Raw genomic sequence first — 25,573 nt, forward strand, 5'->3', positions numbered from 1 at the left:
CTTTAGAGGGTTAACTAAGGAAAGGCCTACACCTCAAACATGGGTGGCGCCATCCCATAGACTGAGGTTTCAGACTACATGAAAAGGGGAAAAGGAGAAATGTAGCTGACTCAAGACAGGGATTGCTCTTGTGTGTTTATAACTGTTTAGTAGTTAATGGTTTATCAAGAAAAAGAGAATGAGAACAGAGAGGATGCTGGGCGGTGGTGGCCCAAGCCTTTAATCCCAGGACTTTGGAGCCAGAGACAAATATATATATTAGTGTGTAGCTCTGATTGGCCTAGGCATCTTTATGTAAACCACACTGGCCTTAAACTCACAGAGATTTGCCTGCCCCTGTCCTCAGAGGGTGCTAGGATTAATGGCATGTGTCACCATGCCCAGTCCTAATACAGCGGTATTAAGCAGGCCTCTATGGAGGAACAGAACTGACAGAATGCCCAGCATCTTAGGATTTATTTAATTCCAGATGTAATGAACTTGACAACCAAGATTACTGAACATTGTGATAACACTACTTTGGTCCTCCAGCCCAGGGTCATCATGCAGCAGCTGAAAATGGGGAGAGGATGCTTAGAAAACTAACTCTGGGGTTCTCTGTCAGGTGTTCTGGGTTCAAACACCAAACATCCCAAGGTGGACACAATGGATCTATAGCTAAATTTCAAAGGGTTTTCCTTGTGTGTTTTCAAATATCGGTAGACCAAAGAAAACCTTTATCACATTGATCATCATATTTAGTGTTCTCTAAAGGAACAGAATGAATAAAATGTGTGTGTGTGTGTGTGTGTGTGTGTGTGTGTGTGTGTGTGTGTGTTGTATTAAAGGGGATTTATTGGCTTGTCTCACAGGCTGTGGTCTAGGTAGTCCAACAAGGACTGTCTTATGCTGGAAAAACCCAAGATCTGGTAGTTGCTCAGTTCTTGAAGTTGGGAGGTCTAGCAATCCTAATCTGGCTCAGGAGACCTGGAGGATTCCTGGGGAACAGCTGGTCTTGGGTCTACACTGAAGTCCAGGAGAAGTTGGTTCTAACACCAGCGAACAACAGGATAGATGGAATTTCTCAGCAAGAGTGAGGGCAAGCCAGCAAAAAGCAAAGTTTGTTTTTTCAAAGTCCTTTTATCTGGGGTGCCACCAGAAGGTGCCACCCAGATTTGGCATGGGTCTTCCTACATCAAATAATCTGATTAAGAAAATCCCTCACAGGAGCGCCCAGCAGCTTGTGGTTTAGTTGAGTCCATATGCAGTCAAGTTGACAACGAAGACTAGCTATCACAATCGTACTCTACTGATGGCCAAGAAGGGACAACAAAGGAAGGCAGGGTGGGGAGTGGGATGAAGTGAAGGGGAGTAAGGAGTTACCACCGCCTGAGGCTAGCTACCAAGCCATTGAGGATAACCAGGTCTGTAATCCCAGATCCTTGGGAGGCTGGGGCATTTGGACCTGAAGTCAGAGGCTTGCTTGGGCCATTAAGTAAGACCTTGTCTCAAAATAAAAAGTAAAAAGAGGGCTGAGAATCCAGCTAAGAGATCGGAGATGGAGTGATTTCCGACAGGCACAAGACCCTAGCTTCGATCTCCTGCCCCACCCGCACCCCCCAAGTAAAACAAACAACACCAATAACAAAGAATGACACGAACACTGTTGAGCAGGCATGTTGGTGTCTGGCAAGTGCTGGTTAGACGGTAAAAGAATGACACAACGCAAGGCACAAGAGAGGAAAGGGTCCGTGCACGCTTAACCTGTGATGAGGAGAGCTGATCAGTACTTGGCCGGTTGTAAATTAGCTATTTACATCCTTGTATCTTTACTACTTCAGGGTCGCACCACCCAGACCTGTAATATTGGTCAGTTGTTCGCAGCACAGGGCTATTTAACCAGAAGCCCGGTCTAAGACTCAGACCTTAGTCTCCTCTTTCCTTAGGGTTAAGTTGCTCAAGCATGAGACCCTGCATGTCCAAAATGCTGCTGTCAGATGGAAGGAGGAGCCGGTACCCATTGTTGTCCTTAAGAACTTCACTAACCCCTACCCTCACCCCTTCACCCCCAGGTTTAAAAGTGGGGTTTAACTACAACCAGGCAGGCCGCCAGTAATGGTTGCTATAGGCTTGGTTGGGAGTGGGGAGGGAGGGGCGCATGAGCAAACTTTTCAAAACTCCCTTCCCTTGTTAATGTCACAGAGTGCCTCGACTTGGAAGCTGAGAAAGTTCAAAGGATGTATACCCCTTTGACAGAGGGTCTACCAGACAAAGCCCCTTACAGAAAGAAGTGTTACAAAATCACTAACTAAAGTGCTGAGTTTTCCAGTATGAGAAGTGAGGAGCGGGGGAAGTAGAAGAACCATCCCTCCGTGTTCAGAATCCGGGAATCTATTTGCAGTGATCACAGATATGACAAATGAACACTTTATCACAGGTATCACAATGCTGCTTTGTGCACAGCCTAAGTTTAGGCTAAGGAGAAAACTTGAATTCTAAAAGTGAAGGCAGATCGTTCTTCAAAAGCCTGGAGATGCTGGGGATCGAACCCAGGACCTCATGCATGCTAAGCATGCGCTCTACCACTGAGCTACATCCCCACCGTACAGTGTTTGAAATTTCCAAATCATCTTTATAAAATTCTAGATTCATTTTAGACTTCCTAGCTTTATCTTTTACTTGAAGTAACAAGAACAAAATCTAAAAAAGGATTCTGTTATCAGGGTATTCTAATTAACCTGCATTTTTGCAGACACTCAGTAACGGGTATAAACAATCTGGGGCCAGAGATCTCAGTAAGTGTCCCCGATTCTCCCTTCTTGCGCCTTCATCCCCTTCAGTACTAAGATCCCTCAATAAAACACGCACCTACGGATGTCCTACGGTCTCTGCATTCTGTTCCCGGACTTCGAAATCCAATGAAAATTAGGAGCCTTGGAGGACATGGTTCTCCAATGACAACCAGCCTCCCTGACTCAGCCCAGGGGAGAACGAAGGGGTCAAGATATTAGACTGCCACCCGCACTGCTCCAAGCTTTGTCCAAAGGATGCCGATGAAACCTGTAGCACTCGGAATCTCAGACTCCTCCATCTTCAGAGCGGGCAGGGATGAAAGCGCGCTTCCTCGCCCACTCAGTTTCTCTTCTCTGGGGCTTTACTTACTGTGCACAGTGGCTCTCGCACCTTCGGAACGTTCCCACTCAGGAAGTCGGATCTTATTCCTGTTGCGAGAGTTTAGGGAAATCCCCATATACACAGATCGCGGTGTGGGCAAACCGCGAGGATGGGAGCACCAGGGAAACTGAGGCAGAACTAAGGATTCAGAAGGCAGAGAGAACATCAGGAGAGAACAGGAAGACAAAGCCGAGGCTAGAAAACCTTGCTTGGCAAGACGCCAGCTTTCCTCCCATTTTTCCTTACCAAGTGAACCTAAATTCGGTGTTAAAGTAGACAATTTTGACAAAAGTGACTGGTTTAAATTAACTGCGCTCTTTTCCGTTTCCTTTTGCGGATGACTGTTTCACTAGGAAAATCATGACCTGGGGCCGTTTGCAGCTTGCTGTAGGCTGCCAGTGGTGGCTCTCCATGTAATCAATCTCAGCCTTGAGAACCAGGATTGCCACAAGAGTGAGACCCTACTATAAAAGACTTTATGAGATGTCGTCCCAACCACCTTCAAATATTTCAGGATTAAAAAGAAAAATCCGAGGGAAGAGGCGTGTGCTTCATTCTAGCAACGCTGCTAGATTTTTAACGACTGTGACCTATGAACTCTCTCTCTCTCTCTCTCTCTCTCTCTCTCTCTCTCTCTCACTCACTCACTGTGTGTGTGTGTGTGTGTGTGTGTGTGTGTGTGAGAGAGAGAGAGAGAGAGAGAGTGTGTGTGTGTGAGAGAGAGTGTGTGTGTGTGTGTGTGTGTGTAGGGAGGTGGGGAGTGCATGACACATGGACCCGGCAGGGGATGGGTATCTGATTCCCTGGAACTGGAGTTTTAGATGGTTGTGAGCTGCCATACAGTGTCAGAAATCAAACCCTCTGGAAAAACAGCCACGCTCTTAACAGAGCCATCTCTCCAAGCTCAGTTTCTAAAAACAAAAGCTAACCACTCTCTTAGCTGAAATTATACAATGTACAATTTGACGGGTTTATACAAATGTGTGTACAACTGGAACCATCATCGTGGTCAAGGAAGTTAGCACACTCATCAACTCCAAAACTTCCCTTCTATTTTCACGCATGCGTGCACTTATCTAAAGAGCGCTTGATTTCTGCTCTCAACGTTTCCAGTGTAAAATACAAAGTCGTTAGTCGTTCTCTCACAAATCTTAAAAGCAGGACCTCAAGGAGTCTTCTGAAAGAATTGCACACTCTGCACAGGCTTGGGGAGTGTGGAGTAACCCCAATTTCTCATAGTACACAGGCTACCTGCCCACTGTTGCCTGACAACTCACAAGGCTTCCTGGATCCCCTATCTAGACTGCAAAAGGCAGGATATTAAATGCACTGAGGATGAAAATATAAATAAAAAATTGCACCAAGAGGTGGGATTTTGAGTGGCTCTGTTTTGGAGGGTAGTATTTTCCTGTTTGGAGCAGCTTTCCCAGAAAGCTGTGACTGAGAATTGGGCCAGATCAGTAAGTTTGTGTCATTGTGTTTTGAAGACAGTTTTAGTTACTCAAAAGTCTCCACTGAACTGAAAGAGGAAAGGGGGGGCTATTTAGGTGAAGTAGACGAAGTAGACTGAGGTGTGTGTGTGTGGTGTGCATGCATATGTGCATGTTTGCACACAGATGCACCTACCTAAACATAAGCATGTAGAGGTTAGAGGTCATTCTCTATAACTCTCTGTCTTATTTTTTTATTTATTTATTTTATTCATGTCTATGTCAGGGAACAGTTTGTAGAAGTTGCGTCTCTCCTTCCACGTGGATCCCAGGGATTGAACTCAGGTCGTTGGACCTGGCAACAGGAACCTTTACCAGCTGAGCCCTTATTTTAATTTATTCATATTTATGATTTTACATATTATAAGGAGGAATTATTCGATGGACTTACATCTGAGCCCAAGTGAGGCTAAGGACCTGGTAGTCACTTAGTGCAAGTCCTTAGCCTCTGAGACAGGGTCTCTCACTGAACCTGGAGCCCGTCATTTAGGCTAAAATAGCCAAATACAGACGCGTGCTACCACGTCTGGCTTTAACATACATATGGCAGAATCCAACTCAGGTCCTCACGCTTCAGCACTTTGCCCACTGAGCCATCTCCCCAGCTCCAATATTTTCATTTCTTTGTCTTTTGGTTGATTGTTTTTGATGTGGATTGTTTGGCTGTCCGTTTGAGACAGCATCTCACTCTGTAGCCCAAGCTGGCCTTAAACTCATTCCATCAGCCTCCTGGATGCTGAGGTTGTAGGTGGTAGGCTTCCTAGTCCATTCTCCACTGAAGTAATATGTGAGTGATGAAGAACTGATCACATGCAAAAGCAGAAAAGGCGCATCCTGAAGATGAGGGGCAGACAAGGTAACAAGCTACATGGCAAGAGAATCTTTTGCAAAGGTCAGAATGCTTTAAAGTTAAGCAGAGTCTAGAGATCAGTATTTTAGGACTCTGGGAAAGGTGAATGGAAGACTGGGTTTCGTGTAACTAAGTGTGATGGGCAGGGGAGTGGCTCTTGGTTGTTTCCTAACAGTCTTTCCTTGGTTTTCATTATTAGTTTTATAACTTTGTTTTGGTCAGGCAGCCATGTACCCCATCACTGACGGTGACTGGTTGGCCACGCAGAGAAGCCATGCTTCTTAACACAGCAAAACCAATACCCTTCCTTTTCAACAAAATATTTTATAACTTGTTTTTTTATTATCCTGGAATAAAACACAGTTCTTTTAAACTAGATACATGAATTTTCTCCCAAACCAACAAATCCCTAGCTAGTACGAGAAATAGAAGCAAAATAGCTTGGCATACAGAATTAAAAAAACACATGAATGCTTAGAATGACTGTTTAGAAAACAGCATTGTATAGCCATGTTCTTGTGCCTTTAAAGACATTGTCTATGGATGGAGCAAATACAAAGAGGTGCAGATACTTGGTGCTGAATTAAAGCCAAGAGCACGCTCAGGCTGATTTCCAGTGGAGTCAGTGATTCTTAGTCAAGTTGCGAAGCATATTTCCACAAGTAAAGACAAGTTTGAAAGTAAATTAAAGCAGAAGTTGTATTCCTGGGTTATTTACTGATGAGAAAAAAATGTTTAGTAGAAAAGGAACATTGAGGTTACATACACGAAAGCTTTAGAACTCGAACTCTCTGCTCCAGTTCCTGCCTTATTGCGTAACCGATACAACACAGAACCCAGAAGCCTGAGAACGAGTAACTCAGTGTCCAGAATCCAAGCTCATTCGGGTTCTCAGGACCGCAGTCGTTTATGGGTTTCCAGCAGCTTGCTCTACAGCTGTCTTTCGGTGATATGACGGTGTTGGCGGGGCCTGAACCTAGAGCCTCCTGCCGGATAGGCAGGCAAGCCCAGCACCTGTGGACTATGTCCCCATTCACCTGGCTTTTAACGTTTATTCTAGGTTGCTCAGGCAGGCATTGTTCAATAACTTTTGATACTTTTGCCTCCGTCTCTAGGAAACTGGGGTTCCAGGCATAGCGCCACCATTTCCTTAGCTGTCTCACACTGAGCATGCTCAGCTGTCCTGTGCAGAAGCCATTAATAAGGCCAAAGTCACAGAGTGAGGAAATAAAATGGTACCTCCAATGTGTGAGAAATTCTCAATTTAAGGGACCGCTGAATTCCTATATACAATTCCCAATAATAATAGCAATGGATGATATTAGTACGTCTCCCATTCCCACTATTTCCCCAAAATAAATTGGAGTCATTTTATTTTTACTGACTATCCCCTTGCTGGGCTGCGGTGTACCCTTCTTTCCTTTGGGATGCTCTCAGTGGATGACTTTCCTCCTGTGTTCAACAACCACCTCAGAGTTCTAAGAAGGTCGTGATGTCTAGATAGTTATATAGAAACGAAATAAACACGAGGACACGAAAAACTTACAGAAGCTTTCAGGGCAAATAAATTTATCTGTGAATATTTATTTTTATTTACACATATATTTTATTCGAAAAGAGTAAAAACTACTGGAGATGCCGGGGATCGAACCCGGGGCCTCATACATGCGAAGCATGCGCTCTACCACTGAGCTACATCCCCCAGTACGGTTAGTGGTCGTACACAATTCCTATCTTTTAAAAATCCCCGCGTATTATACAGAAGTGTTGGTGGGGTGGGAGCCTAAGGATAAATTCCAGCTGTACCAGAGCCCCCAACCCCAGTCTCGGAATCGCCGAGAGTAAAACAGTCTCAAAACCTTCCGCACTGCCGATTCTTTTGGTGACCAATGCGCATTCCAAGTACAGGCAGTAAGGACTGAAGGAACAGGGATTCCCACCTCCTATTCTGGAGCATTTTCTGCAACTCAAAGGCCCAAATTAACAAATGTAAATAGGCCTGTCCCGGAGAAGGAACTGTGAAAATGTTATAAGATGGAAACATGAACATCTGTCCAGGTCTTTGTCCACACCGGCAAGGGCTAAGCCCACCTGACCTGCTCGCAAAGCACGAACCTGTGTCCTTCAGCGTCACCAGGGATCCTAGAAGGTTCTGCAGCCCATCGAAGGGCTCCGGCTGCAGCAACCTCACCCAGGATCCTAGCGACCAGGAATTCGGACAGGTTCAGTCGCCACTGACAGCCATTAAAGGCCACCTCTGCCCAAGGCTCCGCTACCGCAGCCGCAGACACAAAGGTTCGGTTTCTTGGTTCAGCAGAGAGCAGTGGCTTTTCATTAGGAGAAATGAGCATCAAAGACACGGTCTAAGAAAGCTCTCACTAATGTATTGGACTCCGCTAAAATTTAAAAGTGGCCTGTGAAAAACTCAAGACAATAAGACATGCCCCAGGCGGAGAAAAAAATACTGTTCGCTCACACTTGATAAATCTGATATCCCAACTATCCAATGCCTGGTGGTGAAGGTACCTCCGGAGCATCAGGAGTGCTGAGTTTGAAGAAGACTGGACCACATACTGAGTTTCAGACCAATCTGGGTCACAGAATCTGATCCCTGTAACAAATTAAGAGTTGCCATGACTTAGCCTGCTCTGTTGACTTCCACTGTGTCTGAAGTTAAGGACGCGTGCTTGAGTGCTGGTCTCTAAGTCCTTCACAGCCAAGATTACCCGGAACGCTATGGCAAATTCTCTGAAATCACATACATAGCTTTTCATACTCAGACTTTTATCTATAGCTTTACAATTGACTGATAAATTTTGCCCGACGCCGAGGATATACCTCTGTGGTAGAGTGCTTGCCTAACATTCATAAGGCCCACTCTTGGCACCAATACCCCTTACTGCAAAAATAAGCTTTGTCTGAATCCATTGTTGCATGGTGGTCAAAATTCCTTCCACATTTGCATATTGGCATGCCATCATAAGAAAAACTTGCCCCCCCCCCTTCCTTTTCTTTCTCTTTCATATCAATGTAGGCTCGGGTATTCTTGTTGTATTGTATAGATCATTGCCTTTTATTGTCCAATAACTCGTTTCATTCTTTGTGTTTCTGAAATCTACAGTAGATCCTGTGACCTTTTGAGCACCCATTATATTCTGAGCACCTCCTTATATTCCAGCATGGGATGATGTTCTAAGCTCAGATTGTACTTTCCCCATCCTAGCCCCTCTTGCAATGAAAAATTCCGCCAGAACACTGTTTTCGTTTTAGTGGTATTCATACTAAGTAATCAATATATAAGGCTGGCTCTGCTCTTTGTGTGCAATTGTTCCTGCACTGTTTCAGTAAACGAAGCTAGGATGGAGCGGTCCTTTGCCTTTGGGGAAAGTTTGTGTATCCTCTCTCTCACAATAATACTGGCTTCTAACATCAGCTTCATTCCTGCACACACACACTCACACAAACACACACACACACACAATTAAAATTACATACTAAACAGAACTCAAAATTCAAGTGCGGTTCTATTTTTATCTAAAAGGCAGTTGTGTCAAAGATCCACACAAACATCCACTTGGGCTCACCCTCTTTTTCTATTGTGTCATAGTTTTACTTATTCTTTGACAACTTCATACATGTATACAATGTATTTTGATTTCTATTTCATAGTGTTTTATTTCTTTGTTTTTTTTCTTATTGGCATTCAAATTTAAAATAGTTTCCCTCTCTCTGTGTGTTGAATCAATGTTTAAATATTAATGTGAAAGACATAAACACAGTTCCAAAAGCAAATCTATAGAGAACTGTCCAGTTACTCGAGTTGCAGATGATTACAGAATCTAGGGATGCCTTCAGGTGGGCCAGTGGGGGGACCCTTTTGGCATCACCTTGAGAGTTGACTTCAGGGCTAAGAGTGCAGCACCTGGACCTTGGCATTGTTACCCTTCCCTTGGTGTGGTTTAGAGATAGAACGCAGTCTAACAGGTTCGGAAAGAACCGAGCTGTGTAAAAGGGATCTAGGTAACCCACCTATTTTAGGTTCTGAAAACTTGCAGATAGAAAGACCATCCTGGGGTATTTATGAAGCAGGTTTTGATGTGGCTAGTGTAGCTCAGGAGAGGCATGCCTCTCATGCTGAGGCCCTGAGTCCACAGCTCCTCCATCTGCAAATCTGTCTTTAGGCTGAAGACCTTGTGTCCGGATTTCCCATCTCCAATTCTTAGTTTACTTACACGTCCGCCATCTTTCTCAGCATGTTTCCTGTTCCTTTGAGATTTAAAAAGCTATTTTTTGCTTATTTATATAAACTTGGCCTTTTTTCAAAAGGTGTAACATTTTTTATTTTAGATATATTACTTGTCTTGGAAAATTATATGCTCTTACCATGTACAATATGATAGTATGGAAAACATTCTATATATATAGAGAGAGAGAATGTACATGTACATATGTATATACACACACACACACACACACACATGAAGTTCAAAACGACTTAATAGAGTTATCAATATATGTGTCTTCCCTCTTGTGCTGACCTTCCTTCTTCCGTGTGTCCTTTCTGTGAGTGGTTGAGAGAAGGGTTGGGGGAGGGAGAGAGGGAGGGAAGAAGAAAAGAGGTAAGAGAAGGGGCAGGTGGAGGAGGGAAGGAGGAGGGGGAGAGGACAGGCTACCAGAGGCCTTGTGGAAGCTCAGAAGAGGGTATGGCCACAGGGCCACACTTAGCTGGGGCACTGGCTTTGTACTTCTGGATGATTCTACCATTCCCTACTAGCATCTAAACTTGTGATCCTAGCAATAACTTTTATGGGCCCACATAAGTTTGATCATACAGCTCAGTTATGAAGTAAAACTGCTTCTCTGTGTCACCCAAATGAGAAGAAAGTATTTTAGAAAGACAGAGTAAGATGAGGCTTGAGGAAAGATAACGAACCTTCCATTTCTAATATCTGACACTGTGGAAATGACAACGGCTTGGTCTTCTCTATGTAGGAAGAATTCACTATTGGTGATACCTACATTATCACTACTCGATAACAGGACACTTTCAAAGTCTCCACAAACTATCTTCTGCTTACATTTTACACTCACTAGCAGTCTGTGTTCAAAGAGTTTACCTCATACTTTCATGAATTACTGTTTCTTAACGTCTTAAGAACAGTCTCCTCATCTAATGTTGGGCCATATAGATTCACACGGTTGGCTCTTCAATTACGTTGAACCGTCATTGACTCTAAATGAATTCTGGGGTAATACTGGTAACTTCTTGTATTAATTAAACATCAGGGGAAGTCACTCCAAATCATTTGCCATCTGTCTAAAAACATTTCTCTGGCTGCTGAAATTAAACAAGATTTAAATACCATATCATGGAATACTGTTTGTTTGTTTACTTGTTTGAATAACAACAGTGGCTCATCCTTTTAATCCCAGCACTCAAGAGGCAGGCTGGCCTGTGAGTTCAAGGACAGCCTGGTCTAAGGAGCAAGTTCTGGACAGGCTCCAAAGAGAGAAACCATGTCTTGAAAAGCCAAGATAAATAAAATAAATAAATAAACAAACAAACAAACAAATAAATAAATGATAAAATCTTGAGTTGGGTAGTGGTGGGGCAGGCTTTTAATCCCAGTGCTTGGGAGGCAGAGGTGGGCAGATCACTGAGTTTGAGGCCAATCTGCTCTATAGAGTGAGTTCCAGTTCTGGTTGGAATAAAAAAAATGTCATTTTTTTTAGTTTTTTAGGGTATTTTTTTGTATTGGTTATTTTTTGTGTAAGTTTGAAATTTGGTGACTGATGCTCAAGCTGGTAATGTTTATATATCTTCTTTCAGCAAAGTTTTACTGACCGTGAACCCTCAGCATTTTGAAGATTGTGAATGACTAAAGTCCTAGCTTAATAGAAAAATGATCCTCAAGAAGTTTTTCTTCAGTTTTCTTAATTTTCTGAGTTGTGTCAATCAGCAAGGCCTGTGGGATTCCTGTCCCACTCTCTCATCCAGGCATCCTCTCCGCACCGCCAGGGGGCGCTCTCGTCAGCACTGAGGCCTTCAGGGCGTTCCCATGGGGAAGGTCGGGGCAGCAAATAGTTGATACATTGAAAAAGACAAGAGGGGGGGAGGGAAAGGAAAACTGACAACAAGAAATGAAATAAAAGCTCTTTCCGGTGGGGAGAGCACTGTGGCTAAGACCTGAAGGTTCTTGGTTCATTCCTAAGTCTTGGCAAAGCCGGTTTTTAAGGCCAACTTTACACATCAGATTGTGAGATCTTTCTTCTGTGAGATGGGAATTCCGAATGTTTAATCCAACAATCCCCTGTACTGTTGGTATCCTGTAGTAGGCTGATGCTCAAGTCTTCACCCAGGAATACTATAGCTTGATTTTGAAAGGATTTTTCTAACTCAGTAATGCTGTCTTTTCCTCTCCGTTCCACCCTCTCTTCCTTCCGTTACTTTTTTGTTTTTGAAATACTGATGATCCAGCTCAGGGCTCAGTAATGAAGACATTTGTAATTCAGTAATGAGCTTGACAAACAAAGCCCAGCCTTATTGTTTCAACTGTGCAGGCATTGATAAGGCAAAGTTAGAGTGTGGTGCACAGATATCTGTGACTCTGAAAAGGAGGAGAAGCAGCGCTCAGTCAGTACGGTTCAAAGGGCCCACCCAACTCGACAGGAAGCTATCACACAGCATCTCCAAGGAAGCTGAGCTGTCACTGTCCCCCAGTCGTCTGTACACGAGGAACAACACTATTCTAATTTCAGGCACTTACAGTGTTTGTCTGCAGCACTGCCTACCTATACTCTCTCTTAGGACGAAACCACTTTGCTTCATAAGGGCTCTGTGGCTTAGCTGGTTAAAGCGCCTGTCTAGTAAACAGGAGATCCTGGGTTCAAATCCCAGCAGAGCCTCAAAGTGGACTCTGGATAGTTCAGCTTTTAAAAGTTGGGTTTATGATGTTGTTTTACTACCAGCCCTACCACACACCCTACTATGTCCATAACTATCATCAACCTAAGGCTGTACAAACAAAAAACAAACCAAATTTGAAGCACTAGGCCCAACACAGACACCACTGCAGGAAAAAGCAAAAGGTGAGTCAGTGCCGTCCTGGCTTTGTGGGTGTTTATTAGAAGCGTTTGGGTTTTGTTGTTATTTGGGGTTTTTTGTTTCTGTTTGTTTTGTTTTGATTTGTTAAAAGTTTTCCAAATTAGATATTCCACTGGGATTTTCCCACTCAGCATTATCTTTATTATTCTAGTCATAATTTCATATAAAGAACTAAGAATGAGTAACTGAAATTTAGAAAAAGTCTGTAGACCTCACACATGGATGTTAGTGAAATGTCCAAAAATTGTTGTAGTAGAATATTATGAATGTTGATTTAATATGACTGGGTCCACAGCCTGTGTACCAGCCCAGTATGCCCAAAGCAAAATGAAAATACCAGTTCTTGTTCAAACAAAAATTGAGTTCTTTCTCAGTTTCCCCTCCCCTCCCCATCTCTGCTCTCCTGTCTCCCCACCTCTCTCTCCCTCTCTCTTCCTCTCTTCATGTCTCTTTCCATTGGTGAATTTAACTTTTGGCCCAAGACTGCCTCAAGTGTTCTCAGTCCCTTATTTCTGACTGAGATAAGCTTCAGGTGTTTATTATTTCTGAGGACGTGCCTGTGAGCGTCACTCACGAAGAGTGGGCTTTGTTAGATCCTTCCCAGAAGAGTCTCTACAAAGGTGTGATGCTGGAGACCTCCTGGAACCTCACTTCTACAGGTAAGAATGAGAGCTTTCTGTCACTTTTTAACTTAAGGGGACAAACCTTTCTTGGAGATTGTGAAGTAACTTTTGAGTGAGTAATATCTTCAAAACAAATCTGAATAGTAGGTGACCATCAACTGTGAGAAACCCTAAGATAGAACATAAAAGGAGGAAGGCCTAGTACACACACACACACACACAGTGCAGCAATGGGGCTCCAGCCACATGTATGAAGCCCAACCCAACTACACAGGAAATGCTCAGTGTGGCCATGCCCTAAATTTCAACACAGACAGTTGTGAGCGTATGAAACAAGTGTATTGTTTACAATCTCCTGATTTTCAGTAGTTTGATACATAGCAGTAGATAAACTGTGACTTTTCTCCAGTATCTTTTGTCTTGTTGACAATTTTGTGCACAGAATTAATGACAACCAAAAGAAAAAATGTTGACACAGAGCACATTCCGGTGCCCTCCTTATGGGAGGAAGGGATCTCAAAGAGTCACAGGAACAGACCTTGACATGGACTGACAAAGCGGAAGGAAGAAGGATGTCTTTTAATGGAGCATCCACAACTAATGGCAAGCGTGCAGGTGGAAAAAGAACTGAGTCTGGGTTTTATTTTGGAAATCAGGAATCCAAATCCTTCCTATCAAGCCTGAGAACAACTAAAATTGAGACCAATCACATATGCTGCTCAGTAGATCAGTCTGTTTGTGTGGCTCAGCGGTGGACTACAGGCTAAGCTTATGGGGACTAAAGTGATTTTGGACTTCACATTGTTTTTCTTTCCATCAACACTGTACATACCTCAGTAAAATATCCAAGTTTTCTATCTTTAAAATGTCTTTAGTCACATTTTTTTTCTTACTCATATCTAAAGCAAATCTATCCCTGGGCAGACTGTCTTTGAACGTATTTATTCCAAGGCTAGTTCCTGGCACCTCCAAGCCTTGCCCCGTCAGCACACATACAGGGCTGTATTCCTACAGCCCCCAGTTCGAAGTCTTCTGGAGTCTAGGAAAGAAACATGCAGGCAGTACAGCTCAGGGGTGTAGAGCAGCCTTCAGTACGAGAGGTCCCGGGTTCGATTCCCGCACAATGAAGGGGGTGCTGCGCCGTTCATCTTTGAAAATGCTTGGCTGTGCCTCTGTCAACTGTGTGACTCTAGAATGGGGAGAAAACACCTACTTCCCCTCCTCCCACTTCAGTCCCTCATTCACGGTTGACAGTAATTGGAACCAATTGCCAAAAGTATAGGAAGAGATGGGGATGCATGTACCTGAAATCCTAACGCTTGAGAGGTGGAGGCAGAAGGATCAGGGAATTTGAGGTCATCCTTTGCTACAGAGTGAGTTGGAGACAAACCTGAGCTACACATAACTGTCTCAGACAAACAAGGCTGGGACGCACAGTCACATCCAGGCCTGAGAGATGAGAGAATGAGAGAATGACTTCTCTAAAGGAATGCTATGATTTTCAAATTCCGAAGGGAAAAAAAATGTCTGTATGAGTAGAGATGAGGTCAAACTCGCTCATCTATGGGAACTCCAAGTGGTTTCAGCTCTGGGCTGAAATCAGTGATCTGGCCCTATAATCTGAAAGGTTCAAATTTTATGTGCAGAATGATTTCTCGAAGTCTACACCTCCACACTATTCTTCTGAATTCATCTCACATAAATCTCCGCAATAGCTGAGTAAGAAGGGCCAGAATTGAATATCTTTGATTTTTTTTCCCACTTTCACCAGAACAACCTTAAGTTCAGCATACTAAGCCATTAATGAAACCCTACCTAGCTAGGCTTGGTGGCACAGGCCTATAATCTCAGCCACTTTGGAGACTGAGACAAGAAGTTTGCAAACTCAAGATCCGCCTGGGCTACTGAGTGAGTCAAGGCCAGTCTGGAGAACTTAGTGAGATCTTGTCTCAAAATAAGAGGTAAAGAGAGGCCTACGGGTGAAGTTCAGTGGTCGGCTCAAAGTCCTATGTCCAACCCCCAGCACCAATAACATTTTTCACTAGTTTTAAAAAAAAACCTACTTAAATTCAGTTTCATTAACATCATAGGAAAGAGACTTGGGATTCTGTGGAGGTTGGCAGTCATGTACAGGAATATAAACTCCGTTCCAGGACAGAGCAGTTGCTACCTCAGTGCTGGCTGGCCTAAGGCAGTCTAACCTTATCTGCTTTGTGTTTTCTATGACTTTCTTCACAAATCTACCTTTCTTTGAAGGCACTTTATGAAGGAATTACAATTACATGGTTTTATTCTTTTAATAATAAAAGAATAAGACTGCTGCCTGTTGTCTCTCATGGGTTTTCCCATTGCCATGTTTTTGGCAAAGTCATCCACTGGGCTTTGGAGATATACACTGGTAGACCTAGGTTCACTTCCCTAATAAGGAAGAGTGTCATTTGTTTAGACAGTGGAAGGCAGGATACTTCCCAGCACCAGAAGGAGAAAATCATTTTTTTTAAAAGATTTATTTATTTATTATGTATACAGTATTCTCAGTACTCTGCCTGCAGGCCAGAAGAAGGCACCAGATCTCATTACAGATGGTTGTGAGCCACCATGTGGTTGCTGGGAATTGAACCTTTGGAAGAGCAGGCAGTGCTCTTAACCACTGAGCCATCTCACCAGCCCCGGAGAAAATCATTTAATTAGAAAATTAAATTTAATTTAAAAATAAAAAAATTTTGAAGTTGAAGAAACTTTGGTAATTTTTCCCCCTTGTGAAGAAACCTTCAAGGGAAGGCTTACCCCCAAACTTGCTTTGGTTACGATATTTCATCATGCCAATAAAAACCCCAACTAAGACACAGTCTCTTCTAGTACAGTGTTGGAGACATCAAGCTTCTAAAATGGAACCAGATTTCCTGTGTTTGGAGAAACCAGCAGTGTGTTATAATTCCTAAAGGGTAGAGTGAAGTAGAAATCAGTTATGTTTCCTTTAGAGTTTCCTTTTCAGAGTTTTAACCAATGAAAACCACAGAACTCCTTCTCTGGGCAACTCTGTCTACCCCTGTCACACTCTGCTGATTAAATGATTTGGGGCAAAGACAGAAGAATGAACTTCGGTTTTTTCTGAGTCTCCTTTCCTAAACGTGTCCGAGGATTTAAAGCAGAGACCATTACTGTGGCCCATTCCGCGTTCTGCCAAATCGCAAGGTCACCCTTCCCACCTTGTTCTTTATCACCTTGTCTTTGTAAGGCAAGGCCTACGGAACTTGACTAGCCCGGGTCACAAAGATCTGCCTGCCTCAGGGAGAGGCCGGTATGCTGGGTAATTTCTCCATTTTGATGGACAGCAAACTTTAGGGACTCTCCCAAGCTATTAAAACCTGTGGGAATTAGGTTTGTACATGTAACACAACTCTGACCATTGTACATCTCCAGAGAACCAACACTTTGGACACTCTTCCCAAGTGAAGGGAATAACTCAATATGGGAATCTTGGGGCCTCGGCATGGATAATGCCAAATCCAGTGGCCACAGGCTGGACCTCCTGGTAATCCCCAGTATTTTTAAACTGCAAAATTCTCACATCATCACACCAGTCCCAAATCACAGCTTCAGGCCATCAGCCCAGCAGAACTGCTAAGATATCAGCACAAAAGAAAAGAACCAGGAAAGACGCCCAGGGAACTTTGATACATTTGGCTTGAGAAGCTGACTCCTGAGGGGCTGACCAAGAGTAGTGAGGGAAAGACACACAGACACACGTGCAGAAAAGTTGGGATCCCCTGGGCTGTGCTTACTTTGATGGAGCACATCTTCTTCTCAACAACGGAGGCTCACCGAGTAGTTTAGGAACAGCACAAGGGGAGAGTCAGCTAGCCTTGGTAGAAAGTGTCTGGAGGCAGGCAGCCTCTGGTATAAACACCCTGGAGGAGCAAACTGCAGCTGCTAGTTTTTGCACACACTGATCCATCGTTAGTAGCACCTGTATAGGCACACTCTATAAATGTTTGCACTAGGATCAGAGAAGCCTTCGCCATTCCCATTCAAACATGCCAAAGGGATTGTGGTGCAGAAATTGTGGTGGGGCAGCCTTCACTCGGTAAGTGTTGTACTTGCTTCTGAGACCCACACAGAAATACAAGGGAAGCATTTCAGATCCCGAGGGAGAACTTAAAAGTGAATTAAACTTTTGCAATAATCTCCTCAGTCCTAGTCCCAAACTCCCGAACAGATTCTCGAACCGCAGCTGGCGCGGAAGTACAAAGAGATATTTCCTACTATTTCCAACACTTCGGGACTTTTATCTTTCTTTCATTTCAGGCTACTGCCATAAACATTAGGAGACCAACCTTTCCTCCCATCGCGGAAAACTCTCAGCTGAAGATGTGGGAAGACTCTTTTCTTGGGGCAGCCTCCTAAAGACTGGTGCCCCAGGGAAAAGACTGGTTCACCGAGTCTGGATACGTGTCGGGAAAGTCCTGTTCAATTGCGATCTTGGGGGGGGGGGGGGCGGCTAAGGAGAAGCGGCCCCGGGGACAAGTCAAGCAAGAAAAGCCGGGATGAGGGCTCCGAAACGGGTTAGGTTGACTTTTTACATCCACCAAGTATCAAGTCGGGGTGGGGAAAACAAAACTCGCGGGGATTTTCTTCTGCCTGTAGGTCTACTCATTATATCAGGACAGGATGCGGGGACAGTGAAGGCTAAAGGAATTTTCCAAAAGTCTTTTCTCCCTTCTTTCGGTCTCTTTCTTCCTGGTATCTTAATAATGAGAAATCACACCGGGGAATGTGACTTCTAGGCTGACTTGCTTCCTGCTTCTCTGCTTTCAAGAGATCTTGAGTTCGCAGTTTTACATGGTCTCAAAGTTGTTTCCTTGCGGAGAAGCAGTCATGTCCTGGAAAATGAGGTGCCATTGAAGAGATGAATCTCTGAGTGGGAGAAGCACAGCTAGGAGCGCACAAAACATGAGAAGTGTAAGAAAAAAAAAGTAGCCACCACACCAATGGAGGTGCTGGGGATCGAACCCAGGGCCTCGTGCATGCTAAGCACGCGCTCTACCACTGAGCTACACCCCCGCCGATAGGTACTGTTAGAATGTTGCTTCTTACTATAGTTTACACCTTTGCTTTTAGTTTGGCATTCCAGTGTTCTGGTTTGACCCCATGGAATTTTGTTTTTTTAAATTTTTGAATTGTCTGCTCTAGACAGAAAGAGGTGTTCTACACGAAAGATCTCCGACTATTCTTCCCACCGTTGTCACATTCTGCAAGGCAGCAGATCCCAGCGCCCCTTCAAGGAAAATTCCAAAATAGAATCTTGAAGTGGGTCTTCAGAATCTCCCTTCTTACAGATCTGCCGATGAGGCTCGAAAGGGAGTCAGGAATTTTTTGAAAAGGAGCCCATGGTTGTTCTGAGAAGTGTTGGGAGATAGGAAATCAACTAAAAATAAGGGTTAACAGTCTGGTCTACAGAGCTAGTTCCAGGACAGGCTTCAAAGCCACAGAGAAACCCTGTCTCGAAAAACCAAAAAAAATAAAATAAAATAAAATAAAAAATAAGGGTTAAGTCTACCACATTTAAGATCAAATTCTATGAAGCTCCTGGAAGAAAAATAAACTAAAACGTCTTGACAGGACTGGGACTAGGGTCCAACAGTACGGTGCCCGACCGCACTTGACTAAGACGTGCAAGGCAGATGGGGTGGGGGCAGGGGCAGAAGCCTCAGATAGAATCTCCCACAAAAGGGAAATATTTGTATGTGACAGCATACATGACATACTCTGAAAAGCAAACACTGTAGACAGCACTGTAAAAAGAAGTCTAAGGAAATAGAAGCACCGTGTCCGCTGTTTGCATGACTCCGGCGCACAAAGACCTTCATAAGTAGGGATAGTAAAACCCTTATCAAAGGCCGGCAAGAGTCAGGTATGTGTGTCAACGATAGGGTGCTTGATGAGAAAGCTCAAGGCACGGAATTCTATAATTCTAACAGTGTGTGTGTGTGTGTGTGTGTGTGTGTGTGTGTGTGAGAGAGAGAGAGAGAGAGAGAGAGAGAGAGAGAGAGAGAGAGAGAGAGAATGAGAATGAATATGGGTGTATTGCCTGAATGTCTGTCTGTTCCTGGTGCCCACAGAGGCCAGAAGAGTGCATTGGACCTCCTGGAACTGGAATTTACAAGGCTGTAAGTTTCTGTGTAGGTGCTGAGCACTGAACCTGGGTTCTCTGAAAAAGCGCCTCGTATTTTTATCACTAAGCCGTCCTCCCAGCCTCACTACAACTTTTTTTTAATCCAGCAAGATATTTTGTAGATATTGACTATATGATTCTAAAATGTGTGTAGAAAGTCATGATAATTCTAATAACTGTGTATGGAATTAGAACAACTGAAAACCTCTTACGTGATGTAACACAGGACCAGTGTGTATGGAACTAGAAAGCTGAAATTCTGCTAAGCCATAAAACACGGAACCAATCTAGCTAGTTTCTGTTTCTACGTTTGAGTAACTGCAATTACTAAAATTGTGTGGTAATTGTGGCGACTGGACACACAGGACGGAACAAAACAGAAAAATGAAATCACACGGAAATCCCCAACTATTTTTATACAGAGTAGCAGAAGAAATTCTGTTGAGGGAAATAGGCTTTTAAGAAATGGTGTTGGCAAGTTAGGCATCTGAGGAAATGAATGAATGAATGAACTCTAACATCTTATATGAGAATTAAACCTAAATGGATTGTGGGTATAAACTTAAAACTTTTAGGAAAAATGGAAGGAAATCTTGCTGTTTCTAAAGCTGAGCATAGTTTTCTAAATGAAATCAATAACTGATTCACTCTGCAGGCAGGGGGAGAAGGAAGAAGAAAAGAGGGAAGGTTGGGAGAAGGGGAGGAAGTGGAACAAAAAGAAAGGGGAGGGGAGAACAGCCTGCAACAGCTTTGGTGTTCTCAACAGTCACAACTACAAGGGAACTGTCAACTGAATTTGATGTCTTCAGCTCCCTTGTTGAAGTAATGCCATATTCAGAAGAACATTAGGGGCGGTGATCCCAGATTCTATGTCTCTTGCAAAGTTATTATCTAAGAACAAAAGTTGGAGTGGAGGTACCGGGGATCGAACCCGGGGCCTCATGCATGCAAAGCATGCGCTCTACCACTGAGCTACACCCCCTGCTCCTGAAGGACTGTCTTTAGTACTTCACTAAAAATGAATTCTGTTTTCCAACCTGCTCCATGTACTGGCGTACTTGGAACGCAGGACCCAGGAAAAGATCACGAACCTATGTTATTACACGAGGAACGAACTTTGAGTCGTAAGCATCTCCTACTGTGCTTGGCAAGGAATCAAGTGCTGGATTCTCTTCATGTCGTCCAGAATTCCTTCACCCAAGACAAGACACAAAGTGGTGGGAACGTCTCTTTTTTCTCACCCAGGCGACTTGATTTCTGTTATTTGCTCAGTGCAAATACAAGTGGCTAGGGCTGCTGGAAGAAAGGCACCATCAGAAAACACTCTGAAAGAGACTTTATTGTATTTTTTTTAATATAAGCTTCTGGATTAATTAATCTAATATAGAACACCTAGGTGATAGTACTAAAGAGAAGTTTGCCAGTCTCTAGGGAAACAGTATTGTAGTTTTTGTCAACTAAGAAAAGGGAATCTCAGTTGAGTAATTGCTTCCAACAGATTGGCCTTTGGGCATGCCTGTGGGCATTTTCTTAATTATTCATTGATATAACCGTGTCCAGGCCTCTGTGAACAGTGTCACATATGGGAAAGGGAGCTTAAACTGCATAAGGATCGAGCGAGGAAAAGTCAGTAAGCAGCTTCCTCCATGGTCTCTGCTTCACTTCAACTCGTGACTGCCCGCTTCCTGACTTGAGCAGGATCCTCCTGCCCTGGCTTCCCGAGATGATGGACTGTCACCTGGCAGACTAAGTATAAACCCTTTGTCCCCAGATTGCTTTTAGTCACGGTATTTTAGCACAGCAGCAGAGAGGCAAGCTAGGACACACAGCTTCAGGGATATAGGTAGGCGCTGAACACGGAGGACAACTGAAGATAGGATTGACGGGAGAAACACAGCAGAACGCTGGAAGCACTTGAGTAAAACCAACAGGACATCCCAACTGACGAAAGAACAGAAAGGGAGATTGTGATACCTCTTAGGGTTAAGGGAAGGTATAGCAGTTTTGGGGTACCCTTGTGAAGTTGTAACACCCCAGCACTCAAGCTATTACCCACTCTGGCCTGGAATCTTTGAAGAATCAATTTCTGTCACTGTCCACAGAGCTAATCAAAACTTACAAACTTAAATGAGAAAGAATCAAACAAACACCTTTGCTGCTCTGGCGTTTCTGAGCACCAGTGCTTGTTCAGATCAAAGTTGTGTTTGAACTACAGGAGAAAAGTAACAAGAAAATGTATTGGTGACTCCAGGTTCCTAGAGGTTAGTAACTTCCTTTTCGTCCTTACATGGGCCTTTGCTGGTGTTCATAATATCTGCCCCTTTAGAAACTGGCAAGTGAGGGTTGTCTGGGGCACTAGGCTTCCAACTCATTGTGCAATTTTTACAATAAAAACAGGACACAATGAATTGAAGGGTTTCTTAATTTTAAAGGAACAATTAGCAAAGTGATGCACACAGAATTGATAATGTGTGCTTGCTTGCCTCTGTGAGTACAAAGGCAGGAGAATTACCTTGGTGTGTTATCTTCGAGTTATGATGCAGTGAGATCACTGCTAGAAAGGTCTGCAGAAACACTTCGTTGTATTGTGTGGTTCCGGGAGAGAACTACCAGCTGAATTCTTAGGAATTCACAGTAAGAAGGAATACTTTGTGTTTGTTTTCTTCATGAATTAAGAAGTTAAATGTATTTAACTATGCGCAGATTGTACCAAAATTCTTTTATCTTTTATGAATACCAACACAGAAGTATGATATGAAAATTCTAGAAAAAAGCACGTACTCAAGAAATATCAACAAGAAAATTCAAGATATTCTTAGGACTGTTTAAAGTTCAGTGAGTTAAACAAATTCCCTTACTCCAGTAGCTTCTACAGGCTAGTAATTCTTTCCACACACTGGACTTTACTCAAAGTGCAAACCCAGAATGTTCTTATTGAAAAACCTTCTTTGTAAATGCCAAGCTCACCATACGTGCTGACACTGTATAATTATTTTTTATAGTTTTTTTTTGTTCACAATTTTTCTGGTAAAAACACTTCTTTTACACACATACACAACATCAAAGTAGAAATAAATTCTAAATGCAACAGCATATAGCACACTGGACTTCTTAATCCTAAAAGCTAACAATATCCTAGGTTTAAATAAAGCTTTAAGTAATACTTTAAATAAAGCTCATACTATGTCAACTAAGACTTTACAGATGTTCTTAGTGGGATGGGCAACCAAAGGTATGAGATGAACACACGTTACGTTGAATGAATTTTCAAAACAGTAAAATCTATAGTTTTATATATATATATGCATATATAGTTATATAGTATATACTTTAGGATGTGAGATACAAATATTAAAGGTATCATAGCTGTCAATTAAGAGACTACCAAACCCTGGGATTTAACCAGAGACTTTTAGATCATTATCCTCTCCGAACTGAGCTATTTCAACTATGCGGAGTCTCCTTTCTTAATATTCTCATAGAATGTTGAGACTTTCATTTGTAGGACCAGTGGACTTTTACTGTCTTATCTTTACATCAGGACCACCCACCATTCACACCCTGAATGTGGGTTCTGCCGGTATCTGTGTCTAAGAATAAGATCACCTTTGAAGAGAGTGGGTAGGTTCCTTTTTGCAGTTGTTGGAGATGGAACCTAAGGTCTCTCATGGCTTGGCAAATGCTCTGACCTTTGGCCTCCTTTCCAGACTCCTATTCTACCTTGCAGGGATGCAGTAGAAAGAAATGGAGAACCTATGCATCGTACCCTGAGGTGCTTCCTGCGTCCAACTGAAGACGCCCAAAGGTAGCAGGTCCCCTTGCTGTTGCTTGATTTTTCCTCTTCACTGCCCTAGTTGTGCTGACAGTCACACAGGGTGACGCAGAGTCCTGGGATTGACACGGGAATGGTTGTTCGCAGGAGTGCATGAACTACCACCAGACACACAGCTTCACCAGAAAATGTCATGAAACTCCTCCTTAAAATTTAGTCACAGTTCATGTTTCTTGCTAGTTGGGGAAAGAAAATGGTTGAGCTCTTGGGAACATTTACTTATGTGATTCAGGAACCTCTGGTTTTGGCAGCTCCTGAAGAAGCTGGGGGATTTCCTAATGTCTGGTGGAAAAGTCGGAATCATAGGATTGTATTGAGTTTACTTCAAGTGAAAAAGATAAAAACTTACAGGTTTGCTGGACTCTTAACTCAGGAATCTACTGATACTGAGTTTCACCCCACAGAACTCTTGTTAGCAAAACCCACCATCCACTCCCATACCCTGCTCCTGGCCCAGAGGGACTCAGAGGAGCTTCAGGGAGGTTAAGGCAGGCCAGAGGAGGCAGTGTCTCCCTCCTCCATCCTGGTATAGGCCCAGAGGTCACACAATTTGGTTCTCATGGCAGTCAAGTGCATTGACCTTCTCTTGCCCTTATTCTGGAAGCCCTCTATGGTTGCTTGTTCCCTGTCCAGGGTTGGGGGGATGACTACATTTCTGCTTTGTGGGTGTTTAGCTTCATATTTTTCTCTTTGACAGTAGAAATGGCTCTGTAAAAAGCATTACTTCAAATTCTTGTAGAGTGTCATGTTGTGACTTTACACTCCCCGCTGTGGTTACAAGATCCGGAACTACAAAGAGCTTTGCTTTGGTAATGGTCAGGAGTTAGGTGGGTATTTCCTGGAGAGTGGGTAAAGGAAGGTTCCGAAAAGTGCATTGTAAACCTGTCACGGTAGTCCATGCCTGTCAACACAACACTTGGGAGATCAAGGCAGAAGATGGCCTAAAGTTTTTAGTGAAATCCTGTCTCAGAAAGAAAGAGAGAGAGAGGGAGGGAGGGAGAGAGGGAGGGAGGGAGGGAGGGAGGGAGGAAAGAAAGAAAGAAAGAAAGAAAGAAAGAAAGAAAGAAAGAAAGAAAGAAAGAAAGAAAGAGAAGAGCCTCCTGTAGCTGAGTGTGACTTCACTCTCAGTTGTCTTTCATGAAGAGCTGAGAAGGGAGCTTTCCAAAGCCGAGCTCTAGAGCTCCAAGTGTGTGGGACCGCAGACAGTAGACCTCCTCAGGAGGGACACGGGGCAGCAGTCCCTCTCCTAGGCAGCTGTGACCTTTTGTCCTGTTTGTAGTGAATGATGAGCGTGTTTGTTCCAGTTTGCAGGTAACAAGAACTGAACCTTGGCAAATGAATGACTTGTTCTCTGCTCTGTTAAAATGTCTGGAAGCATTTGGAAAGGATGAGTGGACAGCAGAGCTGATAGCAGTAGCTTCAGTGAAGGAACACGAATCACTTCCCCGCTGCTACCTCAGCATCACTTGGCAGGGCTAGCACTTGGCAGGGCATTTTGCCAGCAAAAGCAGGAAGCTGGAGGTCACAGGAAAATGGAAGTCAAATGAAGGGAAAACAATAACAGATTATAGTTGTATCCAGATCCTTGAGTGAGTTAAGCTTGTGCTCTGCCTCTGAACCACACCACTCACAGGCAGGGAATAATTCAGAAACCTTTCTGATCAGCTACCACCTTTGCATTCTGGGATGTGTTTTAGGATTAAAATAAACTCCCTTTGTGTTTTGAAACTTCCTATAGTATGTTTTCTTAAGCATAGCTACACCAACTTTAGAGAAGGAGGAAGGGGAGGGGAAGAGGAAAGGGAGGAGAATGGAGAGGAGGAGAAAAAGAATATTGTTCTTGATCTGTGGTCAGCTGGTGAAAAGCTCACCACCAAATTTCTGGCTATTTTTTATATAATACAGTTGATATTATAGACACAGAACTGATGGAATGAGTGAATGCATATTGAAGATTAGAGTGGCTTACAGGCTGTGGATTGGGTAGTCCAACAGTAGCTGTTTCCTGATGGGAAGTCCAAGAACCCGTGAGTTGTTCAGTCCATGAGACGCTATGGCTCAGCAGTCACAATCTGAGCTGGAGTCTCAGGACTCCTGGAGAGCTGCTGGCCTTCAGTCCGCAGTGCAGTCTAGACGTAGGTTCTAATACCAGCGAAGGAACGTCTCAACTACAAAACAGATAAACCTGACAGCAAGGATGAAGACAGTAGACAAAAAGCAAAAGCTTCCTTCCTCCATGTCCTTTTCTATGGGCTGTCACCAAGAACAGCTCAGATTTAGAGTGTGTCTTCCTATCACAAATGATCCCATCAAGAAATCCCTCACAGAAGTGACAGATGCTTGGG

At 43.5% G+C, this 25,573-nt stretch overlaps 5 non-coding genes across 5 annotated transcripts; 1 reads left to right on the forward strand and 4 right to left on the reverse strand.

Annotated features, from left to right (window-relative positions):
- Window positions 1–2,507: 2,507 nt before the first annotated feature.
- Trnaa-agc (transfer RNA alanine (anticodon AGC)) lies at window positions 2,508–2,579 on the reverse strand. The gene has a single exon. It is a non-coding gene; the product is annotated as a tRNA-Ala (tRNA).
- Window positions 2,580–7,123: 4,544 nt separating this feature from the next.
- On the reverse strand, window positions 7,124–7,195 carry Trnaa-cgc (transfer RNA alanine (anticodon CGC)). Its single transcript has one exon. It is a non-coding gene; the product is annotated as a tRNA-Ala (tRNA).
- Window positions 7,196–12,325: 5,130 nt separating this feature from the next.
- Trnat-agu (transfer RNA threonine (anticodon AGU)) lies at window positions 12,326–12,399 on the forward strand. Its single transcript has one exon. It is a non-coding gene; the product is annotated as a tRNA-Thr (tRNA).
- Window positions 12,400–18,213: 5,814 nt separating this feature from the next.
- On the reverse strand, window positions 18,214–18,285 carry Trnaa-agc (transfer RNA alanine (anticodon AGC)). Its single transcript has one exon. It is a non-coding gene; the product is annotated as a tRNA-Ala (tRNA).
- A 2,021-nt stretch (window positions 18,286–20,306) lies between these two features.
- On the reverse strand, window positions 20,307–20,378 carry Trnaa-ugc (transfer RNA alanine (anticodon UGC)). Its single transcript has one exon. It is a non-coding gene; the product is annotated as a tRNA-Ala (tRNA).
- Window positions 20,379–25,573: the final 5,195 nt, after the last annotated feature.

Source organism: Microtus pennsylvanicus, chromosome 4 (genome assembly GCF_037038515.1).
Source record: "Microtus pennsylvanicus isolate mMicPen1 chromosome 4, mMicPen1.hap1, whole genome shotgun sequence".
Lineage (NCBI taxonomy): Eukaryota > Metazoa > Chordata > Mammalia > Rodentia > Cricetidae > Microtus > Microtus pennsylvanicus.